This window comes from Staurois parvus, unplaced genomic scaffold, assembly GCF_062004578.1.
Source record: "Staurois parvus isolate SC_StPar_1 unplaced genomic scaffold, SC_StPar_1.0 ptg000381l, whole genome shotgun sequence".
NCBI lineage: Eukaryota > Metazoa > Chordata > Amphibia > Anura > Ranidae > Staurois > Staurois parvus.
The window spans coordinates 494,222-518,435 of NW_028318177.1; the positions used below are offsets into that span (position 1 = coordinate 494,222).

Below are 24,214 nucleotides of genomic sequence, written 5' to 3' on the forward strand. Positions count from 1 at the left end.
AGGGTAAGCGGTCCAAGCCCCTTTAGGGGTAGGACACAGCACACCCCTAAGTGCACTTTTTCGTGTGGTGTTTTGTACTTGCACTTTTTTTGTGAACACTTATGGGTTTTTTCGTTATAGTTGCACGTTTGCGGACTTAAAAAAAAAAAAAAAAATGTGTATGTATGAATGTGAGTTAGGACCTTAGATTGTACACCCCTTGAGGGTTAGGGACCGATGTGAATGTACAATATATATGTAAAGCGCTGCATAAATTGATGGTGCTATATAAGTACTGTGATGGGCGCGACATCAGACCCCTGACCTTCTCACCAAACTCGTGACCGAAGGACTAGCCAATCCAACACCGCAATGTCACGTGCGTAACAATGCCACACCCAGCTGCACCCTGCACAACGATTTTCCAGCTAATTTGACCACAATCTATGTACCGGCAGCCTGGGAGCGATTGTTACTAGGTCAGGTTAATTACACAATTAACCCTTCACACTGCCACCACCTCCTTTTTGTACAGAGAAAGAGGAAACTCAGCAACACACTAGGATGATTGGTTAATCGTCGGTATACAGCTATCTCCACAGACAGGTTATACAGAGGGTTAAACACTCATAGTAGCGCTCTTCAGTGGCAGGAATTCGTATGTTACATTAAAGAGCTATAGAAACAGTTCAACACTTACAAAAAGTAGGATTTATTACTAAAAGGTCAAAATGGTGCAGTAGAAATATTTACAGAAAAAAGATGTAACCGATATATATATATATATATATAAATATGCAGAGCACAGCAAACAGAAAGAAGTTTAGGTAAATAAGTACTTGCAAAATAGATGCCTGGTTTTAAGCAGTTTCAAGTCTGATGAGCTAAAAAGGGATTTCTGGTCTTGCACTGTTTTGTTGTTACCCTTTCTGTCTGCTAGATGTTAAAACGCAGAAGGTCCTCACTTCTCTGTCTACACACAAAACATAACAGCCTCTTTTTCTACCCAAAATCAACGGGGTGTCTCTTACAACAGAACCCAATTGCCTTATTTGCTAAAAGGATTGTATAAAGGCAGGGAACTAGCAAGGTACATTGAACGCATTCCTGAGGGAGGGGGGAAATCAGAGGAGGGAGACTGATTTGGAATTTAAGAGAAATACCAAAATGCAGAAGTTTGGAGCAAAATGGAGAACCGCGCCTTTCCTTGTGTGCATGATTGTTACAGTACCTGACATAAATAATAAAATCAGCAAATATCCACTGGCTCTGAAACTTAATGGCTCCATAAAGAAGCCATAAAAAAGGTGCCCATAGTGTAGTATTATCTTAGGTAACTTTTATTCAGAGTATAAATAGGTAGTAGTGAGTACAAGGTACACTGACCCTTATCTAAGATGGCCGCTGGACCAACACCTGGCTCCGGCGGTGTGACGTCACAGCGTGTTGAGCCTCCTGAGGCCTTTCGTGCTAAAGCACGTCTTCAGAGGGGGATCAACACTGCTGTGATACTGGTTGACGATTTATATAGACACAGCGCATACGCGCCATATTGCTGCCATTTTGCCAAAGGGCGTGCGTAGCACGTATGCGCGGTCCGGTCAGCACCAGTTTGTTGTGGATCATAATCACAGTTGTTATGCTGTGCTGGACGGTAATATAAGATAAAAAACGGTGTATACGGGTGGAACAGGTAGCGGTGCCCAATTATACTAATGCCCGTTTAGAGGGCAAACATGGGGCAAAAAAACACCAAAACATGGAAAGAAGTTTGTAAAAACCGGGTGTGCAGTGTTCCCATCATTGCCACAGGAGTGACACTAGGGAGGTATAATCCCATGGGAGGTATGCGCTAACTGGACCACACATGCACGCTACGCACGCCCTTCGGCAAAATGGCGGCTATACGGCACGCATGCGCTGTGTCTATTTAAATCTACAGACTTATCCACATTGAGATTTCATCGTGATCATATTATTGACTGTTTATTTAGAGCTGCACTTTATGATATACACTGTACTTCATCGCCAAAATCCGCACGTTCCTAACCCCAGAAACCACTAAACAGCTCATCCACTCCCTCATCATATCACGACTCGACTACTGCAACTCCCTCCTCACTGGCCTGCCTCGCCGCTGGCTATCCCCGCTTCAGTCCATCCTGAATACGGCTGCCAGACTCATTCACCTTTCCAACCGCTCTGTCTCCGCCACCCCCCTCTGCCAATCCCTCCACTGGCTTCCGACTGCGCAACGGATCAAATTAAAAATCCTAACACTGACGTACAAAGCCATCCACCATACTGCCCCGTACTACATCACTGACCTAATATCCAAGTACCGCCCAGCACGCACACTCCGCTCCTCACAAGACCTCCTTCTCTCTAGTTCCCTGGTCTCCTCCTCCCATGCCTGCCTCCAGGACTTCTCCAGGGTGTCACCCATCCTCTGGAACTCCCTGCCCAACCCATCAGATTATCACCTACTCTCCTCTCCTTTAGGCGCACCCTGAAAACCCATCTCTTCAGGGAAGCCTACCCCACCCCCTGCTAACTTGCCGACCTCCTCCACTCTTCCTACCACTCCATCCCCCACAGCTACCTCCTCCTGTGCCACCATCCCCTCCCTCCTAGATTGTAAGCTCGAAAGAGCAGGGCCCTCGATCCCCTCATGTTTTGCAGTGTATTGGTATTGTTCTGTCACATGTTCTGTCCCCCTTTGTAATGTACAGCGCTGAGCGAACCATTGGCGCTTTATAAATACTGTATAATAATAATACTTTTGGGTTTCATTTGGTTATCTTGATGTGTCAGCTGCTCCAGTAGGAAGCGCTCACTTTGCTTTTATTATTTTTTAGGTGAAACTGATTAACAACTCCCTCTTCTACTTAACTTACCAGATCAATATCCCAGGAGTTTAATTGACTTCATGCTATACCCTGATTAAAAAGTGTTCCTTTAATTTTTTTAAGCATTGTAGTTAAAATGGGGCTGCACCCCTCTCAACATCCCCTTGATGTTTCCCAGGCTCACTTTCCTCCCCTGGCAGTTCAGGACCCCAGAAAACCAACCCAGGATAATGACTGGGTAAGCTGCAGTGGCTGAACCTGGAAGCAACCCCGACAAGGGGTTCATCAATCTCTTGGGACAGTAATAAACTAGTACTGAATAAAAAAAAAAAAAAAAATTGTTAATGAATAATAAAATGCTACATTTTTGAGGAACTCCCCTATCCACATAAACACACTTAAGACTTACGTGTTCCTGTAAATTTAAATTGTCCAGCATGCCTGAGGGTGGGAAATTGTTCCTGGGCTGTTATTTACAGTTCATTCTAATTAGGCCCAAAATAGCCATTACAGCTGTTACTAATGTGTTGACATAATAAAAATGTGGGTGTTGTAATCTGTTTTTTGTGGGCGCATGCAATTATGGAGCTCTACATACATGGCATTTATTTGACATACTTTATATTTTACAAATATTTAGAAAATTATATTATGTGTTTGTGCAGTACAATTACGTGGATGTTTTACTGACATTATAGGTTTGAAAAACATCCGTGCAAATAGTGTGTGACATAAAATTTGCTAAAAACTACCAGATTTTTATTCCAAAAGTTCTTTGTTCTGAAAAATAAAAAAAAGATTCGGGGTCTTCAGTAAAAACAAAAGCCAAAAATGTGTATTTTTACGAGTGTCAAAAATTGGTCTGGCAGTGAAATAGGATATGTAGTTTGTTTTTCACATATTTTCATTTTATATCATATAAATTTTGATAATTACATTATGTGTTGGGGGCACTGTCGAGCAGCCGCCGAAGATGGCCGTGCATTAAATGGTTGTCAATGTCATAGTTCACATCAGTGCTTGCAGTTCCAGTGTGTTCCGGTTGCAGAAAAAAAAGTAGAACATGCTGCATTTTTTCTGCACAGAACTGTACAGGAACGCGGTAAAACATATCAAAAACGCTACAAAAAAGGACTGGAATACACATATCCCTAAATAAATTGAAGAAAAAGAGGGGGAAAAATGAACTGGAATGCATAAAAAACACGCTGGAATGCATAAAAAACACACCTAATTGCGCATATCTGTTAACACTTGCAGCCCACCCACAGTACTTTTACTGCGAGCACGCTGCATAGCCAGGAACTGCAATGTACTGGTAAGTCTTCAGGCATCATGTGCACTAGCATGTCCCTTGGGGTGCACAGCAGCACAATCCCATGATCACTGTGTTCAGTGAACGCAGCAGATCATGGTGCTCAGTACCTAGCCGCTCTAGCAAATGCTATGACCAATCCTAGTGATCACATGATTAGAATGTAAACAAAACAGTTATGAATGGTTTCCATTCATGACTGCTTGCTTCCTGTTATAAAGCTGTGTTTGGCCCACAGCTATCACATGGTCCATGACACCCTGTACCATGTGATTAGCTGCAGCCAATTACAGCTTGTCAACAGAAAGTAAGCCGTCATTAATAGAAAGCTATTCATGACCATTAACTATTGCTAATAACAGTGGTCAGCAATGTTATAAGAAATAAGTGTAAAAAAAAAAAAAACATGATCACCTAACCCAGAGAAGTACAGTGTCTCTATGGTGACACTGAACTACTCTGATGACAGTATGTACAAAAACAATAGTGAAAAAAAAATTTACGTTTTAAAAAATGTAATAAAAAATGATTGTACCGCACTGGTGACAGTAAGTAAAAAATGAGGAAACAAATGTATTTAATTTTTACTAGAGTAGCACAGTGGCTAAATGGTTAGCACTTCCGCCTGGCAGTACTAGGGTTGTTGGTTTGAATCCAAGCCACGGCACCACCTGCCTGGAGTTTGCATGTTCTCCCTGTGCCTGCGTGGGTTTCCTCCGGGAACTCCGGTCTCCTCCCACACTCCAAAGACATGCTGGTAGGTTAATTGGATCCTGTCTAAATTGGCCCTAGTACGTGTATGTATGAATGTGAGTTAGGGACCTTAGATTGTGCACCTCTTGTGGGTTAGGGACTGATGTGAATGTACGATATATATGTGTAAAGCACTGCGTAAAATTGATGGCGCTATATATGTACCTGAAATAAATAAATGGAGCAGAATACATGTTGGCCTAAATTTATGAAGAAAGATTATTTGCAATAAATAAATTAAATGAATAAAATGAAAAAAAAAACTTTTTTTTGTTTATATACCAGAAAAAGAAAAAACTCCATTTGTGTGAAATAAAATACAAACTTCATTTGGGTACAGTGTTGCATGACCAAGCAATTACCAGTTAACCGCTTCCACGCCGCCTTATAGCAAAAATACTTATATATACGTGATTTAGCAGTTGCGGGTAGGGGGAGTATGAGGCCTGGTGATCGCCGAGTATCTCTCTTGTATAAAGAACACAGATCTCTACCCTGTCAGCTCCTGCACACTGCTTTGTATGGCTCTGCAGAGTCAGTTCCCCCCCAGTGTCACTGATCGCAGCCATTACTATTAAAAATAAATAAAAGCCCAGTCTCTATACTGCCATTTGTAAACGCTATAACTTTCATGTAAACCAATTAATTTACACGTATTGGGATTTTTTTTTAGCAAAGACATGTCGCAGAATACATTTTTGCCTAAATTTATGATGAAACTTGATTTCAATTTTTTTACTGGACATGTTTAACCTCTTGGCGCCGGCCGCATGCAAATGTGTGACCTCCGGGCCTTGATGCAGAGCGGCCGCACATTTGCGTGCAATTAAGAAAAACATATGTGCTCAGAGCATGCGCCCTGCGCGCTCCCAGCACACATGTCCGGTACTCACAGAAAGGTCCCAATCTCTTTCGATCGGAACCTTTCCCGATCATGTGACCACTGTGACAGCGAATCGCGGCGGTCACATGACCCTCCCGACGTCTGAAACCCTTAAAGGGCTGGGAGGCACTGGCTCCAAGGGGTTAATAGCAAAAAGTCCAAGTTTTTTTTCTCATAATTTTCGGTCTTTTTTGTTTATAGTGCAAAAAATAAAAAACTGCAAAGGCGATCAAATACCACAGAAAGAAAGCTCTATTTGAGGGAAAAAGGACGTAAACTTCATTTGGGTGCAGCGTTGTATGACCGCGCAATTGTCAGTGAAAGTAACGTAGCACTGTAACACAAAAAATGGCCTTGTCAGGAAAGAGGTAAATCTTCTGGAGGGCAAGTGGTTAAAGAAGTGCAGTACTGAATAACAAAACAATGTCTTCTGGTCATGAAGGGGGTGACACTTTCCAGAAGGTGAGTGGTTAAGAATTGGCATGTTTGGTATCCATCTTTTATATTTTCCCTCCAAAATGGAGTATTGTATTGTTTGTTTACACTACCATTCATTTTTGCAGTTTTTCCTGGAAATATGCATTGCAGTTGTGCAAATATTGTGGGACATAAAAATCGCAAGCACTCTTTCACAGGCCCTCTGCTTTCCGAAGACATAACAACGTTCTGGGGGTTGGCAACGATTTTACAGGCAGAAAAATGAGGATTTTTGTACATGTGCAAAAAAATGAAAACTGATTGAGAAACAGTTAATGCTCCTAGGAGGGTGAGCTGTAATATTTTCATGGAGTAGTCAGTGGGGGGCTTTTTTCTCTCTTTTTGTTTACTCTGTGGTAGGCCACAAACTGCCTCCCAGACATGGCCATCCTCTCACACACACACCTCCCCTCCCCCTATCACGGCTCTTCCGTCCTGTGAGCGGGGTCTGTTTACGCATGCGCCACACCCATCTCCTTACATCCCTAACAACAGGTATCCCTCCGCCGCCCTCTTGTTTTGCCACAACATAAAAATAAATCCCTCTGCCAGCGATCGAAAGCGATATAAGTGTGCTGTTTTGTCGGTATAAAACCATCTCCGGGAATAGAGCGCCGACAAGAGCCCCTCAGCAGAGTGCGAGGCGGTGTGTGGTTCCGCGAGCCGTGCGGTGATGCGTCCCTCCACACACAATACTGTACACATCCGCGCACACGGCGGGGGGACTTTTCTTCGGGGATTTTCGGCGCCGATGAGACGGCATTGAGGTAAACCGAAGTCGGCGGAGCGCGGAGGCCGTGAGCTGGTGGGCCGAGCGAGTCAGGAGCGGGGCCGGGCGGCATAGGCACTCCGGGGCACGGTAAGCGGAGGGAGGTGCGCTGATTTCTGCCAGGTTACCGAATCTTTTCCAGGTCAGTGTTGGGTGTCGGGCCCTACCGGATGTGGAAGTTGATCTCTTCTGTGGTAAAAAATAATTCAACTTCCCCCGGAACCCGGATCATCCGAGCGATTTCCTGTTTATTGCGTTAAAGTCTGCGGGTTTCCGGGGATCCGGGGCCCGGCCGAGGTGGGGGGAATCGGGCGGCCGAGAGGCGGGAAACGGGGCCCGGCTGTGGAGGGCGGATGGCGGGAGAGCAGGCCCGCGGGTGGGGGAGGGGGATCTTCTGGGCGGGAAACCCTCATACCGCCACCGGGGAAGGGGGCAGGGGGTTACCCGAGTGGGATTATTCCGGGGAACTGTACCCCATTGTATGGGGGGTCCCCTATATAGGACTGCAATATCACAGATCCGTACTGAGCCCCATCTGTGTACAACCCCCCCCCCCCCCCATCATACACTGCAAGATGATCCCCTCTATGGAGGCCGTACACCATGCAATCTGATTGTGTGATCCTCTCTATGGAGGCCGTACACCATGCAGTCTGATTGTGTGATCTCCTCTATGGAGGCCGCACACCGTGCAATCTGATTGTGTGATCTCCTCTATGGAGGCCGTACACCGTGCAATCTGATTGTGTGATCCTCTCTATGGAGGCCGCCGTACACCATGCAATCTGTGTGATCTCCTCTATGGAGGCCTCACACCGTGCAATCTGATTGTGTGATCCTCTCTATGGAGGCCGTACACCATGCAATCTGATTGTGTGATCTCCTCTATGGAGGCCATGTGTTCTGATTGTGTGATCTCCTCTATGGAGGCCATGTGTTCTGATTGTGTGATCTCCTCTATGGAGGCCGTACATCGTGCAATCTGTGTGATCTCTATGGAGGCCTCACAGCGTGCAATCTGATTGTGTGATCCCCTCTATGGAAGCCGTACATCGTGTGATCCCCTCTATGGAAGCCGTACATCGTGTGATCTCCTCTATGGAGGCCGTACACCGTGCAATCTGTGTGATCTCCTCTATGGAGGCCGTACACCATGCAATCTGATTGTGTGATCCCCTCTATGGAGGCCGTGTGGTCTGATTGTGTGATCTCCTCTATGGAGGCCGTACACCATGCAGTCTGATTGTGTGATCTCCTCTATGGAGGCCGTACACCATGCAGTCTGATTGTGTGATCTCCTCTATGGAGGCCGTACACCATGCAGTCTGATTGTGTGATCTCCTCTATGGAGGCCGTACACCATGCAGTCTGATTGTGTGATCTCCTCTATGGAGGCCGCACACCGTGCAATCTGTGTGATCTCCTCTATGGAGGCCGCACACTGTGCAATCTGATTGTGTGATCTCCTCTATGGAGGCCGTACACCATACCAGCCTTTCTCAACCAGGGTGCCTTGAGGTCTCTTCAGGGGTGGCTTGGCAAAATGTCCAAAACTTGTGTACAAGCCAGCGGGTGGAGCAATCCTGCCTTCTTGTTACACAGTCACAGGTTTTCATTGTGCACCATTAGGACCAGCCACCTGTGTCCTGACAACCAATGACATCATCAGTTGATAAGGAGGATGTTCGTTGCCTGCACAGCATCCTAGTTTGACCCTCCCCTGCCCCTCTCCATCAGTCTGGGGTCACATTAGCTGAGTGATGGAGAAAAACTGAGAGAGAGGAGAAACATTGGAATACTAGTCAGTAGAAGTGGGAAAAGTGTATTTACTTTGGAAGAATAAATCCTCTCTAATGTTGGGTGTTCTGCGTGTGTGGATGTTGCTGCGTTATAGGAAACTATTAGAATTGGGTGCCTCGGTGTTGTCTGTAATTTTAAAGGGTGCCTTGATTGAGAAAATGTTGACAAACACTGCACCATACAATCTATGGTGGACTGTACATACTATATGATGGTACGATCTTCTTTAACCTCCCTGGCTGTATTCCCGGGTGTAGCTCGGGGTAGAGTTTCAGTACCACAAGCGGTAACCCCGAGCTACAGTCGGGCTTACCATGCGGCGCTGCTCCGGGATCCCTCAATCACTTACCTTGTCCTGTGCTCCTGCGATGTCCCTCCTGCAGTGTCCCCTGTAATGTCCTCCGGCGGATGCCGGCATCTGTCTTCTGGGTTCCGTCCCCTGCGACGTCAGGACGTACGGGGACGGAACTGGTGGGAAATTTGAAAATTGACAAAAAGTGATATTCACTAAAATCACATAGTATAACATTCCTGTATCAAACCATTTCACATACATTTTGTCCCGAGTGCTTTGTCCTGTGCCCTGCCTGCATTATTACTGTTCTTTCTGCCTTTAAACTGAGAAATGTCCATGGCGTCCAAAAAGCGTCCCTTTAGGTCAAAATCGGTTTTAGACCAGCTAGAGAACAGCGATAGTAAATCAGAACCACTTACAGAATTGAGTGATAATGATTCGTGGGGGAAATTCGTCATCAGACACTGAAAACGATTTTGCGACTTTGCTCAGCGATGTGTGAACTTGGCGCTATATTTCAGATTTCAGTGTTTTTGGTTTGATTATATTATTGAATTAAATGTATTATATTATTTTTTATGATTATTACATTATAATTTATGATTTCGTGTTTCAAATTTTATCATACCTGGGATGTTTACTAGACTTGTTTGGACAGATTTCAGTGAGTTATTCCTAAAAATTACAGGCCTACAATAAAAAAAATACATATTTCCATGCAAAAAAATGTACCGCTTTGAGCACAGAAATATGGACATAATCATACCGCTAGGGAGGTTAAGGCTCACTTACTCTTGCTGGGGTGGTAAAAACACGTAGTTGAGCTGCATTTTCTTCAATTGACCCCATAAGCTGGAAAAGCCATTCACATATTGCAGTGATACTTTCTGACAGCTGCAAAATGCATGGCAAGTCGCACCCTATTATCTGCAATTACATCGGTCATATCGCTGCAGTTCTGACTTGGTCGGAGCCGCACTGGTTTCTAAAGTAACGCATGCACTACACTACTTTTGGTGCAATTGACATAGACATCTGTCTCAGATGTCTTGCAAATTGCACTTCAAATCGGCAACTCACCTGACTGAAATCGTGCGACTTACAGTGAAGTCACACGATTTCAAAGACTGGATCGGTGTGACTGGGGTGTAAGGCTCACTCTTGCTGGGGTGGTAAAACCACGTAGTTGGGCTGTTTGTTTTTTTTAATCACCCCCATAAGCTGCAGAGGTTGTGATGCTTTCTGATAGATGGAAAAGTCATTCCCCCCCCCATATGCACCAGTCAGCAGGCAGTACCACTAATCGGCACAACTCATTCCAAACACAGATAGCATGGCAGACTTGTATATACAACTGTAGTCTTGTGCAGGCCATACAGAGCCTTGAAATAGTATTCATACCCCTTCAGATTTTCCTCATTTTGTCATGTTACAACCAAAGTCGTAAATATATTTTATTGGGATTTTATGTGATAGACCAACACAAAGTGGCACAGAATTGTGAAGTGGAAGGAAAATGAGAAATGGTTTTCAACATTTTTTACAAATAATCTGTGAAAAGTGTGGCATGCATTTGTAGTCAGCCCCCCGGAGTCAATACTTTGTAGATCCACCTTTCACTGCAATTACAGCTACAAGTCTTTTTGGGGATGTCTCTACCAGCTTTGCACATCTAGACAGTGACATTTTTGCCCATTCTTCTTTGCGGAATAGCTCAAGATCTGTCAGATTGGATGGAGAGTGTCTGTGAACAGCAATGTTTAAGTCTTGCCACAGATTCTCAATTGGATTTAGATCTGGACTGTGACTGGGCTATTGTAACACATGAATATGCTTTGATCTAAACCATTCCATTGTAGCTCTGGCTGTATGTTTAGGGTCGTCCTGCTGGAAGGTGAACCTCCGCCCTAAGTCATTTGCAGACTCTGACCAGCTACTTTGTCCCTGCTGAAGAATAGTATCCCCTCAACATGATGCTGCCACCACCATGTTTCACGCTGGGGATGGCATGTTCAGGGTGATGTGCAGTGTTTATTTTCCGCCACACATAGTGTTTTGTTTTTAGGCCAGAAAGTTCAATTTTGGTCTCATCTGACCAGAGCACCTTCTTCCACATGTTTGCTGTGTTTACCACATGGCTTCCCGCAAACTGCAAATGGGACTTTTATATGGCTGTCTTTCAGCAATGGCTTTCTTCTTGCTACTCTTCCATAAAGGCCAGATGTGTGCACAACTAATAGTTCTCCTGTGGACAGATTCTCCCACCTGAGCTATGGATCCAGAGTTACCATGGGCCTCTTGGCTTTGGCTGCTTCTCTGATTAATGCTCCTCTTGCCTGGCCTGTCAGATTAGGTCTGTGGTCTCCAAATTGTGGCCCGGGAGCTGGATATGGCCATTTGCTTGCCTTTATCTGGCCCTTGGGGCACTATTTCATTCACCAACACCAGCAATCGTGCACAGTTCCTACCAATGACACCAATAATGGGGCTCAATGACACTAATTATGGGGCACAATTCCTACCAATGACACCGATGATGGGGCACAGTTCCTCCCCATGCCACCAACAATGGGGCCCAATGACTCTTATAATGGGCCACAATTCCTCCCAGTGACCTCAATGATGGGGCACAATTCCTCCCAATCACACCAATGATGGGGCACTATTCCTACCAATGACACCTGTCTGGTGTGTTCCTTAGCCTTCATGATGCAGTTTGTTCACTGATGTTCTCTAACAAACCTGAGGGCTTCACAGAACAGCTGGATTTATACTGAGACTAAATTTCACACAAGTGGTCTCTATTTACTAGGGGGTATCGAAATTTCAGTGGCCGAAAACTCCCATACCAGCCTTTGGCCCACATGAAAAAAAGCGCCAATACAGGTGCCAAATAAACTTCTGGTTCTGGCCTTCTGTTTTTTAAAGCACTAGATCAATGCTTTTTTAATCTAATGCTTTACATTGCAGAGGAGAGATTTGAGGTCTTATTGACCCCATATCTCTCCATAAAGAGGACCTGTCACTAATTATTTCTATCACAGGGGATGCATGCATTTCTTGTGACAAGAATAGAAGTGATTAAACATTATTTTAAAGGGACTGCAAGAAAAAAAACAAATAAACCCATTAAATTAAAAAAAAAAAAAGTTTAACGTGCCCCCGTCCCCCCATGCTCGCACGTAGTGGTGAACTCATACGTAGTCCAGGCCCACATATGTTAACAGTGTTTAAACCACACACGTGAGGCATCGCCACGAACGTCGGAGCAAGACCAATAATTCTTGCACTAGACCTCCTCTGTAACTACACACTGCTAACCTGTAGACATTTTTAAAGCATCACCCATGGAGATTTTTAAGTAGCACACTTCCACAAGCATGTGCAATTTTAAAGCGTGACATGTTTGGTATCTATTTACTCGCTGTAACATACTCTCATATTTTACAAAAAAAGGGGTATATATTTATTTGTTTTTTTTTTTTTTTTTAATCAAAGTGTATTTTTTTTATAAAAAAATATATATTCATTTTTTAAAAACTGCATTTTTGAATTTTCAGTTTTGGCACCAGAATTTAAATTTCGGTGCACCACTACTATTTAGAAGACTTCTGAAGACAATTGGTTCCACTTGATTTTAGTTAGGGGTATCAGAGTAAAAGGGGCTGAAAACAAATGCACGCCACACTTTTCAGATATTTATTTGTAAAACATTTTGAAAACCATTTCTCATTTTCCTTCCACTTGACAATTCTGTGCCACTTTGTGTTGATCTATCACATAAAATCCCAATAAAATACATTTACGTTTTTGGTTGTAACATGACAAAATGTGGAACATTTCAAGGGGTATGAATACTATTTCAAGGCACTGTACATGGGTCAAATTGTGAAAGAATTTTCTTTCAAAAATCGTAACTAAGAATTTTCATTCTAACTTCCGAGCATTAGTGGGCGACAGCATCGGCCGATTTTTGTGTGGCCATTGAATGTGAGTGATCAGACCTGTTGGAAACTTTTTGAAAAAAGAAACTAATTTCTAATCAATGAAGGGAGAATTGTGTGAGAGATAAAATTGAAAAGAAATGAGCATGAGCTGTGACCTGGAAAGAGAATATTCCCAGACGCCAAAATTATTTAGCAACACGAGGTGAAATTGAAAGCTTGGTTTCACAATCAATGGTGGCTCCATCAGATTACAAAGCACACAGAATTTCTGATTTTCTAAAGAAAATGTGTTCAAATTGTGACCCATGTATGGCCTGCATTAGTATGTCCATCCATTATACAATCTGGGGGGGTGCAGACAGATGCTGGAACATGATACATGTTCCAAAGATGAACTTAGCTATTCTAAAAAAAAGCTGAACCACAAATGAATGTGGTTAGCATTGCAGCCCTATACACCTAAACTGCTCCCATTCAGCGCTGGTACTGCCTGCCCAATGCAACATGGTTTCATTTTTACCACAAAGTGACATGCACAGCCCTGAGTGGCTGCAAGCCGCTAGGTGGGTGGCAAAACAGCAGCTCAACTTCCTTTCCTTTACCACCACTCATGCAAACGGGGTCATATGGTGGCTACATGCATTTGAATTTTATCTTCCGGTCCACGTGCGACTGGATCAAATTGACAATGGCATAGCCATGATTTCCCCACTGATTGGTTTGGATCAGATTTTAGAAGCATTGATTGGCTAGAATGGAAAATAGTCAGTTGTGGTGCACTGATTGGCAGCACTCTTGATACTTTGTTTATGAATATGATCGTATTTGGGTTGATCAGCTTAAGAAATTGCCTGGTGGAAACAGAGGTTAAACAAGTGTAGTGTACAGGCGTTTGCAAAAAATAGAAAAATAAAACCACACTATTTCTGTGGGCCCTTGTGGAGGCTGCAAAGAAATGTCAATCCCTGCACAAGTGTGAAGGTGCCTTTACGGCTTTGAGTGCAGCAGTATTGGATGCTATGGGCCTAAGCACACAGCCTTGTTCTAATCGGTGAGATTCCACTAAAGGTTTGCTAAATCAAATTAGAAAAATCTGCCTCTGTGGTCAGTAATTTTTGCATGTGTCATTGTTAATTTTGTTGACCAAAATATATTTCATCATAGTTACCGTGACGCAAATGAAACAAAAATTACTCGATTTTCATCAATTGACGAAAATCAATTCCTATTTTTGTCAAGGAACGAAAATGTGAGGGAGGGACATTTTATAAGATGTTATATAACAGACCTGTGTAGTGTGTTCAAACCATACCACCATGTTATTAGATTTTTACTCCAGGGAGCAAATAATGAGTTTGAAAACCCTAAAGAAATGATTAACCCTTTCGCTGCCCGGCCCATTTGTTCTATGGACCTGACAGCGGGGGGTGGGGGGATGGTTTACACACAATTCCAGTGGCTGCAGCCACCAGGATTGTGTCTAAAACTGACAGACTCCTGCCTGTCCTGTGTAAGCAGTCGGATGGCTGCGCTGCCGACCAATTGCTTCCACAGCCCCCGGTAACATCTCTCCAATGTGATGAAAAAGACCTTTTATTTAAAAAAAAAAAAAAAGTTACACCCAAGCACATAAATCCCCCCCCCCCCCCCCCCCAGTTTAGCTAAACCCATTAGATTTTAGTTGACTAAAATATGACTGAAACTAAAATGGCAATTTAGTCAATAGACTATGACTAAAACTAAATCAAAATTTGACTATAAATGTAACACTGGCTTGTGTACATCTTAATTTGTATAAATGCATGTATGTGAGTACACATCTAAATTTGTATAAATGCATGTATGTGAGTACACATCTAAATTTGTATAAATGCATGTATGTGAGTACACATCTAAATTTGAGCTAGAGAAATGGAAGAATGTGGTTATTGCATTTATTTATTTTTTTTAATAATGTAGGGAGGTATTAAAATCATTGCCATTTTCCCCCCAATCTGTGTCTCGTTAGGAAGATTTCCCTTCACCTTCCTGGCCTGTAGACTCAACAGGAATTAAGGATGTCTTTCCAATGTGAGGAACCTCACAAGCTGTTCATAAGAAGTACAACCCCTATAAATCGTCTTCAGATTTGCCAATAATGAGGACAAACCTAAACAGGGTGGATTTGATTTAAATCAAACTGATTTAAATCACGATTTAAATCACTAGTCAGTAAGGTTTGATTTAAATCCTAGTTTTCTACATAAAGACTAATTCTTGCTGGTATAACTTTAATATGCAAGTAGATGAAGATTTTTAGAATAACAACTTTTCATATTAGTTTTTTATCCCCAGTTTAATAGGTTAATCATTCATATTTGGACAACTTTTCTGTTGTACTTAGGAAGGAGAAAAATAATCATTACTTTAATAATAACAATTTAAATAGATTTATTCAACTGAAACAATAACATTCCAGCATATGTTATTTGCTTAACAAACATCCATGTTTGTTAACTAATTTGGCTAAACAAAATATATATATTTTAAGAAACTTAGACTGTCAGCCCCTTCCTCCTCACACTTAGTTTCACTTTCTTCTTGTGCAGATCTATTCCACTCCAAACAATCAGAAAAATATTGTTTCTATTCACTGAACTTCTTGAAACTTAGCACTGAAGGGGTTGATTCTGTATTCATAGATTTGTAGAAGTTAGGATGAAGGTCTTTTTCTTAACTCTGTTCATGTTATAACATTTTTTCTGTGAAGAAGAGGCATGTGATCTCCGCTGAGTCAAATTCAGTTTTGAGAACTGCAAAAGTAAACCAATCATCTGTGATAATATCTTGTAGGCAGAGAAACTGCCCAATAATCTTAGAAAAACCTCTGGAAGAGCATGACATTGTGAATGGATTCATGGAATTTATTTACCCAAAAAATTAAACATATACAGCCTTATTCTACATAATTAAAAAACGAATCTTTATTTCATGATCGAATAACCTTTGGATGGTAATATATTTTCCTCAAAAAGCATTTTATTTAACAAAAATCCGATTTAAATAAAAAAAATCCGATTTTCTTTTTAAAAAAATCATTGATTTTTATCCACCCTGAACCTAAACAACCCAGTCAATTTGTAGTGACTCACACAGGACCTTGCATTGCATTACATAGTTTGAACAATCTCTTTAGATCTACAGATATTGTATGGTCAGCTTTAGGCAGTTGTCATAGGAACAAGTGCACCATTGGAAGATTTCCCCTTTGTTGCCATTCTACTTGGAACTTTATATTGGCAACTCTTTTGTAGTCCCCTTCATTCCTGGTGACATTTGTGATCAGGAGAATTGGTGAGAATCTTCCCAACGAGGACAGACCGCAATAAAAACCTGATAGGGATTCTAATCCATCATTTTATTCATATATTTTTTAATTTCCTTTAGTTATATTATAAAGGCATATTCATATCTCCCCTCTTATGCTAGGTACACAAGATAAGTTTTTGGTTTTTTTTTCGTTCAGCCCAGCAGATTGAACAAAAAAAAAAAACCTGAAAGGTCCCTGTACTAACTATGCGATGTTAGTGCAGTGACTGCTCCCCCACCAGAACACACTGATCAGATACTGGTTTTCCAGCATGCCTGTTCAACAGAAGCCTGGCAGGTGTAAGCTGATTTCCGGCTGATATTCAGCCCGTGTGTACAAGCCTTTAGGCTAAGACACAATGCAATGACCAGCTGAAATCCATTTCTTATAGGCTAAGGTCATATCAGTGTAACATGATGCAATGCACATTGAAGCATGCATAAAGAAAAGTAAAGTCGCTGCCAGGGGGTTTTATGGGATTGTGTGTAGATGGAAGTATTCTGATGGGTGTGCTGCTGCCCCATTGCTTCCACACACCCCTGGTAACTCTGGCCCTTGCACCCTCACCATATATCCCAGGTTCCTCTTGCCCGTCTGTGTCCTCGGCAAGTATGACCAGGAAAGAATCTATTGCCATGGGATCTAGTTGCTGGTACATCTAAGGTTGTTTTCACACTGCTCCATTTTTATGTTTAATCTTTTTTTTATTAAATATGAAGTATTTGCAAGTAGTACAGGAATCCGTAGCATTTATACAAAGCATGTGAATAACTGTGCCAGAAACATAACAACCTCGTATGATAAACACAATATAATGCAATAGAGATCATTAGAAGAGGAAAATGATTTGTAAATCCTCTATCATTAGATATGACAGAACCTTGGCAAAATTTAGGCTAGCATATCCAATTCAATTAAGAAAGATAATATCTGGGAAGCATGTGAAGTATCAAATCACCCTGTCAAGTGATTGATCCCAAAATACTATGAAGCCGTTATTGAATAGGAAAAAAATAGAAGCAGGAAACCAAAAAGAGAAAAGAAAAAAAAAAGGGGGGGGGGGCGAGGAATCCGATTGGCAAGAGGACTGTCGACCTAAGCTGAAGTAAGCGTCAAAGCCTGATGAAAATCTGAAATGAGACCACACTGTCCACATAAGCTTGAATGAGTCAGATTTATCTTCATCCCATGCAATCATCCGTTCCATATATTCAATCTTGTCAACCTCACTAGTCCATTCAGCTATAGACGGAGTCTCGATCTGACACCAGTGCCTGGCAATCGCAAGACTAGCGGCTGTAATAAAGTGTAGCAAAGAGACTTCTTTTAATTTGCTTATTTGACCCTGGCAGCATATTCAATATGGTAATCTGAGGTTCATTTGGAATGCTGTCTCTCACTAATGTAATAAACAAATTGAGTATTTTCTCACAGAAAGGTAGAATTTTCGGACACATGCCCCAAATATGGGTCTTGGTACCATAAGCATCTCCAGCAAGTCTCAGGGATAGATGGGTCAATTTTATGCAGAATCATAGGGCAACAATACCATCTAGACAGGATCTTGTCATTTCGCTCGTGTGCATAAGAAGATACAGTTAATGTTTATGATACAGCCAGTATCTTGTCCCAAACCAGCCCGTCCGCCAATTGTGTGTAGTTCCTGTTCGCAGTAAGATCTGGTATACCTGCAAAAGTGTATGGTCAGGTCTAGACGATTGGAATAGGAGAGATTCGAAAGCCTAGGAAGATAGTATCAGAAGATCTGTATAGCGCCGCATACTCAGATAATGTTTCAATTGTGTATATTCCAACCATGCAAGTGATGAGCTATGACAAGAGGGAAGAATTTGGGAAAGAGGTAAAAGGGTCTGACCATGTGAAGTGTGGTTCAGTAGCGGACAGTCCTGGTGGCGCCAATGAAGGAACCGAAAGCAATGTACCTTGGAAGGGAAGGATGCTAGCCCAAACAATGGGGTCAAAGGGCTCGGCCTAAAGGACACCAGGCCCTTGCGTAAGTAGGTATCCCAAGTTTGTAAAATCACATAAACCGTAAGGGGTATTAAACCTTTCTGAGGTCTCTGTCCAGGTTCCAACCAAGGTAAAGATATAAGGTCGGGTCAAAAGATCATTCTCCAACTGAGTCCATAACTTCTAAGTTGGTAGATTGACTGCGGTACCAGTCAACCACTCTGAGCAGAGAGGCTGCATGACATTGAAGCAGGTAATTGGGCAAGGCCATGTCACCCGTACATTTTGGTAAGTATAGAATAGTGGATCGTGTTCTACAGGTGAAACTCGAAAAATTTGAATATCGTGCAAAAGTTCATTTATTTCAGTAATGCAACTTAAAAGGTGAAACTAATATATGAGATAGACTCATTACATGCAAAGCAAGATAGTTCAAGCCGTGATTTGTCATAATTGTGATGATTATGGCTTATAGCTCATGAAAACCCCAAATCCACAATCTCAGAAAATTAGAATATTACATGCAATCAATAAAACAAGGATTGTACATAGAACAATATCAGACCTCTGAAAAGTATAAGCATGCATATGTACTCAGTACTTGGTTTGGGCCCCTTTTGCAGCAATTACTGCCTCAATGCGGCGTGGCATGGAAGTTATCAGCCTGTGGCACCGCTGAGGTGTTATGGAAGACCAGGATGCTTCAATAGCGGCCTTCAGCTCTTCTGCATTGTTTGGTCTCATGTCTCTCATCTTTCTCTTGGCAATGCCCCATAGATTCTCTATGGGGTTCAGGTCATGCGAGTTTGCTGGCCAATCAAGCACAGTAATTCCACGGTCATTAAACCAGGTTTTGGTGCTTTTGGCAGTGTGGGCAGGTGCCAAGTCCTGCTGGAAAATGAAGTCAGCATCCCCATAAAGTTCGTCTGCGGAAGGAAGCATGAAGTGCTCCAAAATCTCCTGGTAGATGGCTGCGTTGACCCTGGACTTAATGAAGCACAGTGGACCAACACCAGCAGATAACATGGCTCCCCAAATCATCACAGACTGTGGAAACTTCACACTGGACTTCAAGCATCTTGCAGTGTGTGCCTCTCCGTTCTTCCTCCATACTCAGGGTCCTTGGTTTCCAAATGAGATGCAAAAGTTGCTCTCATCAGAAAAGAGGACTTTGGACCACTGAGCAACAGACCAGGTCTGTTTTTCTTTAGCCCAGGTATGACGCTTCTGATGTTGTTTGTTGTTCAGGAGCGGCTTGACAAGAGGAATACGACATTTGAAGCCCATAACCAGGATCCGTCTGTGTGTGGTGGCTCTTGATGCACTGACTCCAGCCTCAGTCCACTCCTTGTGAAAGTCCCCAACACTTTTGAATGGCCTTTTCCTGACAATCCTCTCCAGGCTGCGGTCATCCCTGCTGCTTGTGCACCTTTTTCTTCCACACTTTTCCCTTCCACATAACTTTCTATTAATGTGCTTTGATACAGCACTTTGGGAACATCCAACTTCTTTTGTAATTACCTTTTTTGAGGCTTTCCCTCCTTATGGAGGGTGTCAGTGATGGTTTTCTGCACAACTGTCAGGTCAGCAGTCTTTCCCATGATTGTAATTCCTACTGAACCAGACTGAGAGACCATTTAAAGGCTCAGAAACCCTTTGCATGTGTTATGACTTAATTAGCTGATTAGAGTGGGACACTTTGAGCCGAGAATATTGCACCTTTTCACACTATTCTAATTTTCTGAGATTGTGGATTTGGGGTTTTCATGAGCTGTAAGCCATAATCATCACAATTATGACAAATCACGGCTTAAACTGTCTTGCTTTGCATGCAATGAGTCTATCTCATATATTAGTTTCACCTTTTTAAGTTGCATTACAGAAATAAATGAACTTTTGCACAATATTCTAATTTTTTGAGTTTCACCTGTAGGTTTCTTATGGCTCCACAGAAAAGCACGTATCACTCTGTTTAAAGAAAAAGAAACCCAGAGTTGGAGGGATTGGGATAGCTTGAAAAGTGTACAACAATTTTGGTAAGATGTCCATCTTGATGGCATTCACACAACCAAACCATGAGATGTGTGGTTTGTCATATGTTTGAAGACAGGTGCGGACCGTTTTGAGAAGGGGCATATAATTGAGGACCATAGTGGGCAATGAAGATAGAATTTTAATACCGAGATATTTAATAGTTGTCTGTTGCCATGTGAAAGCGAAATTACATCGAAGATGAGACACCAAAGATGGAGGTAACAAAATGTTCAAAGCTTCTGTCTTCTTGTAGTTCACTTTAAAATTGCTTAATACCCCAAACCTTTAAAACGTCTGCACCAATGGAGGAATGGAGACAAGGGGGTTGCTAATGTAAAGGAGGAGGTCATCTGCATGCAAAGAAAGCTTATAGTCATGGCGGCCAACTGAAATGCCATGTATATCAGGGTGTTGATATATAGCAATGGCAAGATGCTCCATTGTAAGGATCTATAGTAACGGGAATAGGGGGCACCCCAGGCGAGTGCCATTACAAATTCCAATCCGATCTGATAAAGAGACCTTTGGAGTGGATCCTTGCTGAGGGGCAGGTATATAAACCCAGTATTTTGGTCAATAACTTAGGGCCAATGCCAATCTGTTGGAGTGTTTGGCGAAGGAAAGACCAACGGACTCGGTGAAACGCTTTTTTGGCGTCTACCCAGATAAGACAAGCTTGAACTTGGCATTTTTGAGTATATTCCATCAGGGTAATTGGTTTAAGGGTATTATCCCTGGCCTTCCTATCTGAGGTAAAGCCCACCTGATCAAAATGTATAAGATCCTAAAGTAAGGGCGTGAGCCTGTTAGCAATGATTTTGGAATACAGCCTGATATCTACATTTGTCAGGGAGATGGGACAGTTACTGCTACTTAAGGTAGGGTCTTTACCCGGATTTGGCAATACTGTGATATGAGCCGAAAGGCCAATCTGCATAAACCGAGTTAAACCTTCTGGTCAGGAAGGGGTTAAGAAGGTCACTAAATGTTTTATAAAGGCAAGCGGTGTAGCCGTTAGGACCAGGGCTTTTATTAGGTTTGAAGGAAGAGCGTGCACGAACAAGTTCTTCTGTAAAGGGTTGGTCTAGATCCTGTACCATGGTTGGAGATATAGTGGGAAGAGAAGTTTTAGCAATGTATTCCCATATTTTAGAGTCATGGATCTCTGAGGACATGCTGTCTGGACAAGAAGGCAAACCATATAAATTTTCATAGAACGGAGAATATCAGTAACTTCTTTCAGAAGATGTGCAAGTTGACCGTCCAGGCGTTTGAGTTTTGTAATAGAAGCAATGCTATTTCTGGCATGCAACTCCCTGGCGAGCGTTTTCCCCGGTTTATTAGCTTCGACATAAAACAGTTTGCTCATCTTGTCCCTGATAGCCATAGTCCTTTGGTCCAAGAGTCCGAGTCTAGCGTTTGAAAGCTCAAGCATAGTAGAGGGAGATTAAGTCTGTTTATGAGATTTTTCTAGAGTAGAAATGGGAATCAAGAGATCAGCTAATTGGGCCAAACTGTCTTTTTTTTTTTTTTTTTTTTTTTTTTAAAAGCCTAGAGCCATGTTTAATGAAGACACCCTTAACCACGCATTTCAATGCTTCTCACTGCATAGGAATAGGGGGTATTGTCATTTTGGTGGTCAGCAATAAAGTTGATTATGGTTTGCCTAATGTCGCTGGAGCACAGATCATCTTGGAGAAGCGAGTCATTCAACTGCCAAGTCCATTCTTGTTTTGACAGATCTGATAGGGAAAGGGACAAGTATACTGGTGCATGTTCAGACCAAAGAATATTGCCAATACTAATCTGCGGGTGAAAGGTCAAGGCAAAATGACTCACAAAAAAAAAAAAAAAATCTACAAATAGGATTTGTGAGCTGCTGAATAATATGAGTAATCTCAATTAGTTGGATGGGAAAGTCTCCACACATCCATCAGGTTATGTTGCTGGAGAAATTTTGTTCAGTTTGAATCATGAATAGGAGATGGAAGCTTGACCCGCAGAGGGATTCCACACACAATTAAAATCCCTCACTAAAAGAATAATGCCTTCAGCGAAGTCCAATAATTTATGAAGATAATCGAGCATATAGGTAATTTGATCCTGATTAGGGATATACATATTCACCATTGTGTACATCTTGACAAATATGAGTTTCACAAACAAATATCTACCGTCAGGATCCATACAAATATCTGATAACAACATGTATGGGATTGACTTGTGAATAGCTATCGCTACCCCACGAGATTTCGAATGAGCGTTTGTGCTATGAAACCATGGCGTGTAGTACTTGTTACGTAAGGTAGGGATATGATTAGTGTGGAAATGAGTGTCCTGAAAAAAGGCCAGACCTACATTGGACTTGTGAGAAAGCTGTACAAAAGATCTGAGAAAGTTTAGAGGTTCATTCAAGCCACGAGCATTAAAAGAGCTTCAGAGAGGTCACAGGCTGGGGACCCCCCATGGCAAAAAAAAAGAGGGAGGAGGAGTAGGGGGATTCAAAGATAAAGCTTCATCCCAAAAATACGATACAGAGAGATTAGAGAAGGAATGGGGTTTCACTACCCCTAATAAAGATTATAGAGAAAAAGAAGAACAGAAGACAAGAAAATAATCTTGGCACATCATAACTAATGAAGGCAATTGGCAAAATAAGCCTACAGAGATCTGTAACCCCCAATACTCAGGTGATAGACAGAGGTCCTGAAACCTATATGGGGAAAACCAAGTAATCTCAGCAAGGATGGAGCTAAACCCACATAATGTAAATGCAACAAATCAGACAATGAAGTGAGGGGATTCTCAACACTAAATTAGGACCGATGTTTATCATCAAAGGCGTATATAGTCGGAGTACAAAAGACATCAACGAGGTGTGTGTATACATAAATGTATGAGATCTGAAATTGAAAGATACTGAACTCTGCATAAGAGTCTTAATACGATCCTTAACAATATCAGATACAAAAGGAGAAATTTAGGCATACTTGTAGCTAGTTTTTTGTGTATTGTATTGCTGCTGTACTGTCTCATGTACTGTCTCCCACTATAATGTACAGGGCTGAGCAAATGTTTTGGCGCTATATAAATACTGTATAATAATAATAATTTAAGCCATTTCCGCAGAGGTATCTACGCACCAACCGTACCCCCATCACCTCTGCTGTAATGTTCATATAATGAAGTTAAAAACAATACAGCACACAAACAAGGGTAACCTCTAACCAAAATAACATTAGAATAATAAAAATATAGGCCAAGCCTGAGAGCGGTGAGCGCCAAGATAACCGAAGATGTCTGTATAGTGACCTTAGATGAGTAGCTAAATCTATCCCGCTATCCTTAGAGAGGCCCACGTAGCACGGTTACTACAAAGAGCATGGCCAAGGTGAGTAACAGTAGCGTCGGTCGATAAGAATAAGATTGATCTGTATCAGGGCTCACCCAGCAGAGGATCCAGGGATGATGGACCAGGCAGGTTTCTGTTAGAAGGTGCCCGGCGTCTATGCTGCGGGAGCGGAACCCTAATAGGAGCGAGATCAGGGGTAAGCCAGTCCGGGATTTCCACCGGAGCAGTATAGAGAAATCGGCCTCAGGGAGTTGATCCGGGTCATTTAGATAGAAGCATTCGTTATGCAGATGGATAGTAAGGCCAAACGGATAGCTCCAGACATAGGTGACGCTAGAGGTCACAGTAGGTGGCGCATAGAGTCCTGTAGTTGAATAGATATACCATCAAATTGCAGAGGCCCTCTGTTCTAGGATCTTCTCAGGAGTGTGAAAATTGTCT

General features: G+C 42.3%; 1 protein-coding gene across 5 annotated transcripts in view; it reads left to right on the forward strand.

Annotated features, from left to right (window-relative positions):
• The first annotated feature begins 6,761 nt into the window (after positions 1-6,761).
• The window catches only part of GABPB1 (GA binding protein transcription factor subunit beta 1), a 61,462-nt gene continuing 44,009 nt past the window's right edge, over positions 6,762-24,214 (forward strand). For 2 of the 5 annotated variants that reach the window (XM_089685700.1, XM_089685699.1), the window contains exon 1: positions 6,762-7,115. The gene's annotated coding sequence lies outside the window, so the exon portion shown is untranslated. The remainder of the gene's footprint in view (positions 7,116-24,214) is intronic. The other 3 variants (XM_089685696.1, XM_089685698.1, XM_089685697.1) reach the window with 3 other exon arrangements.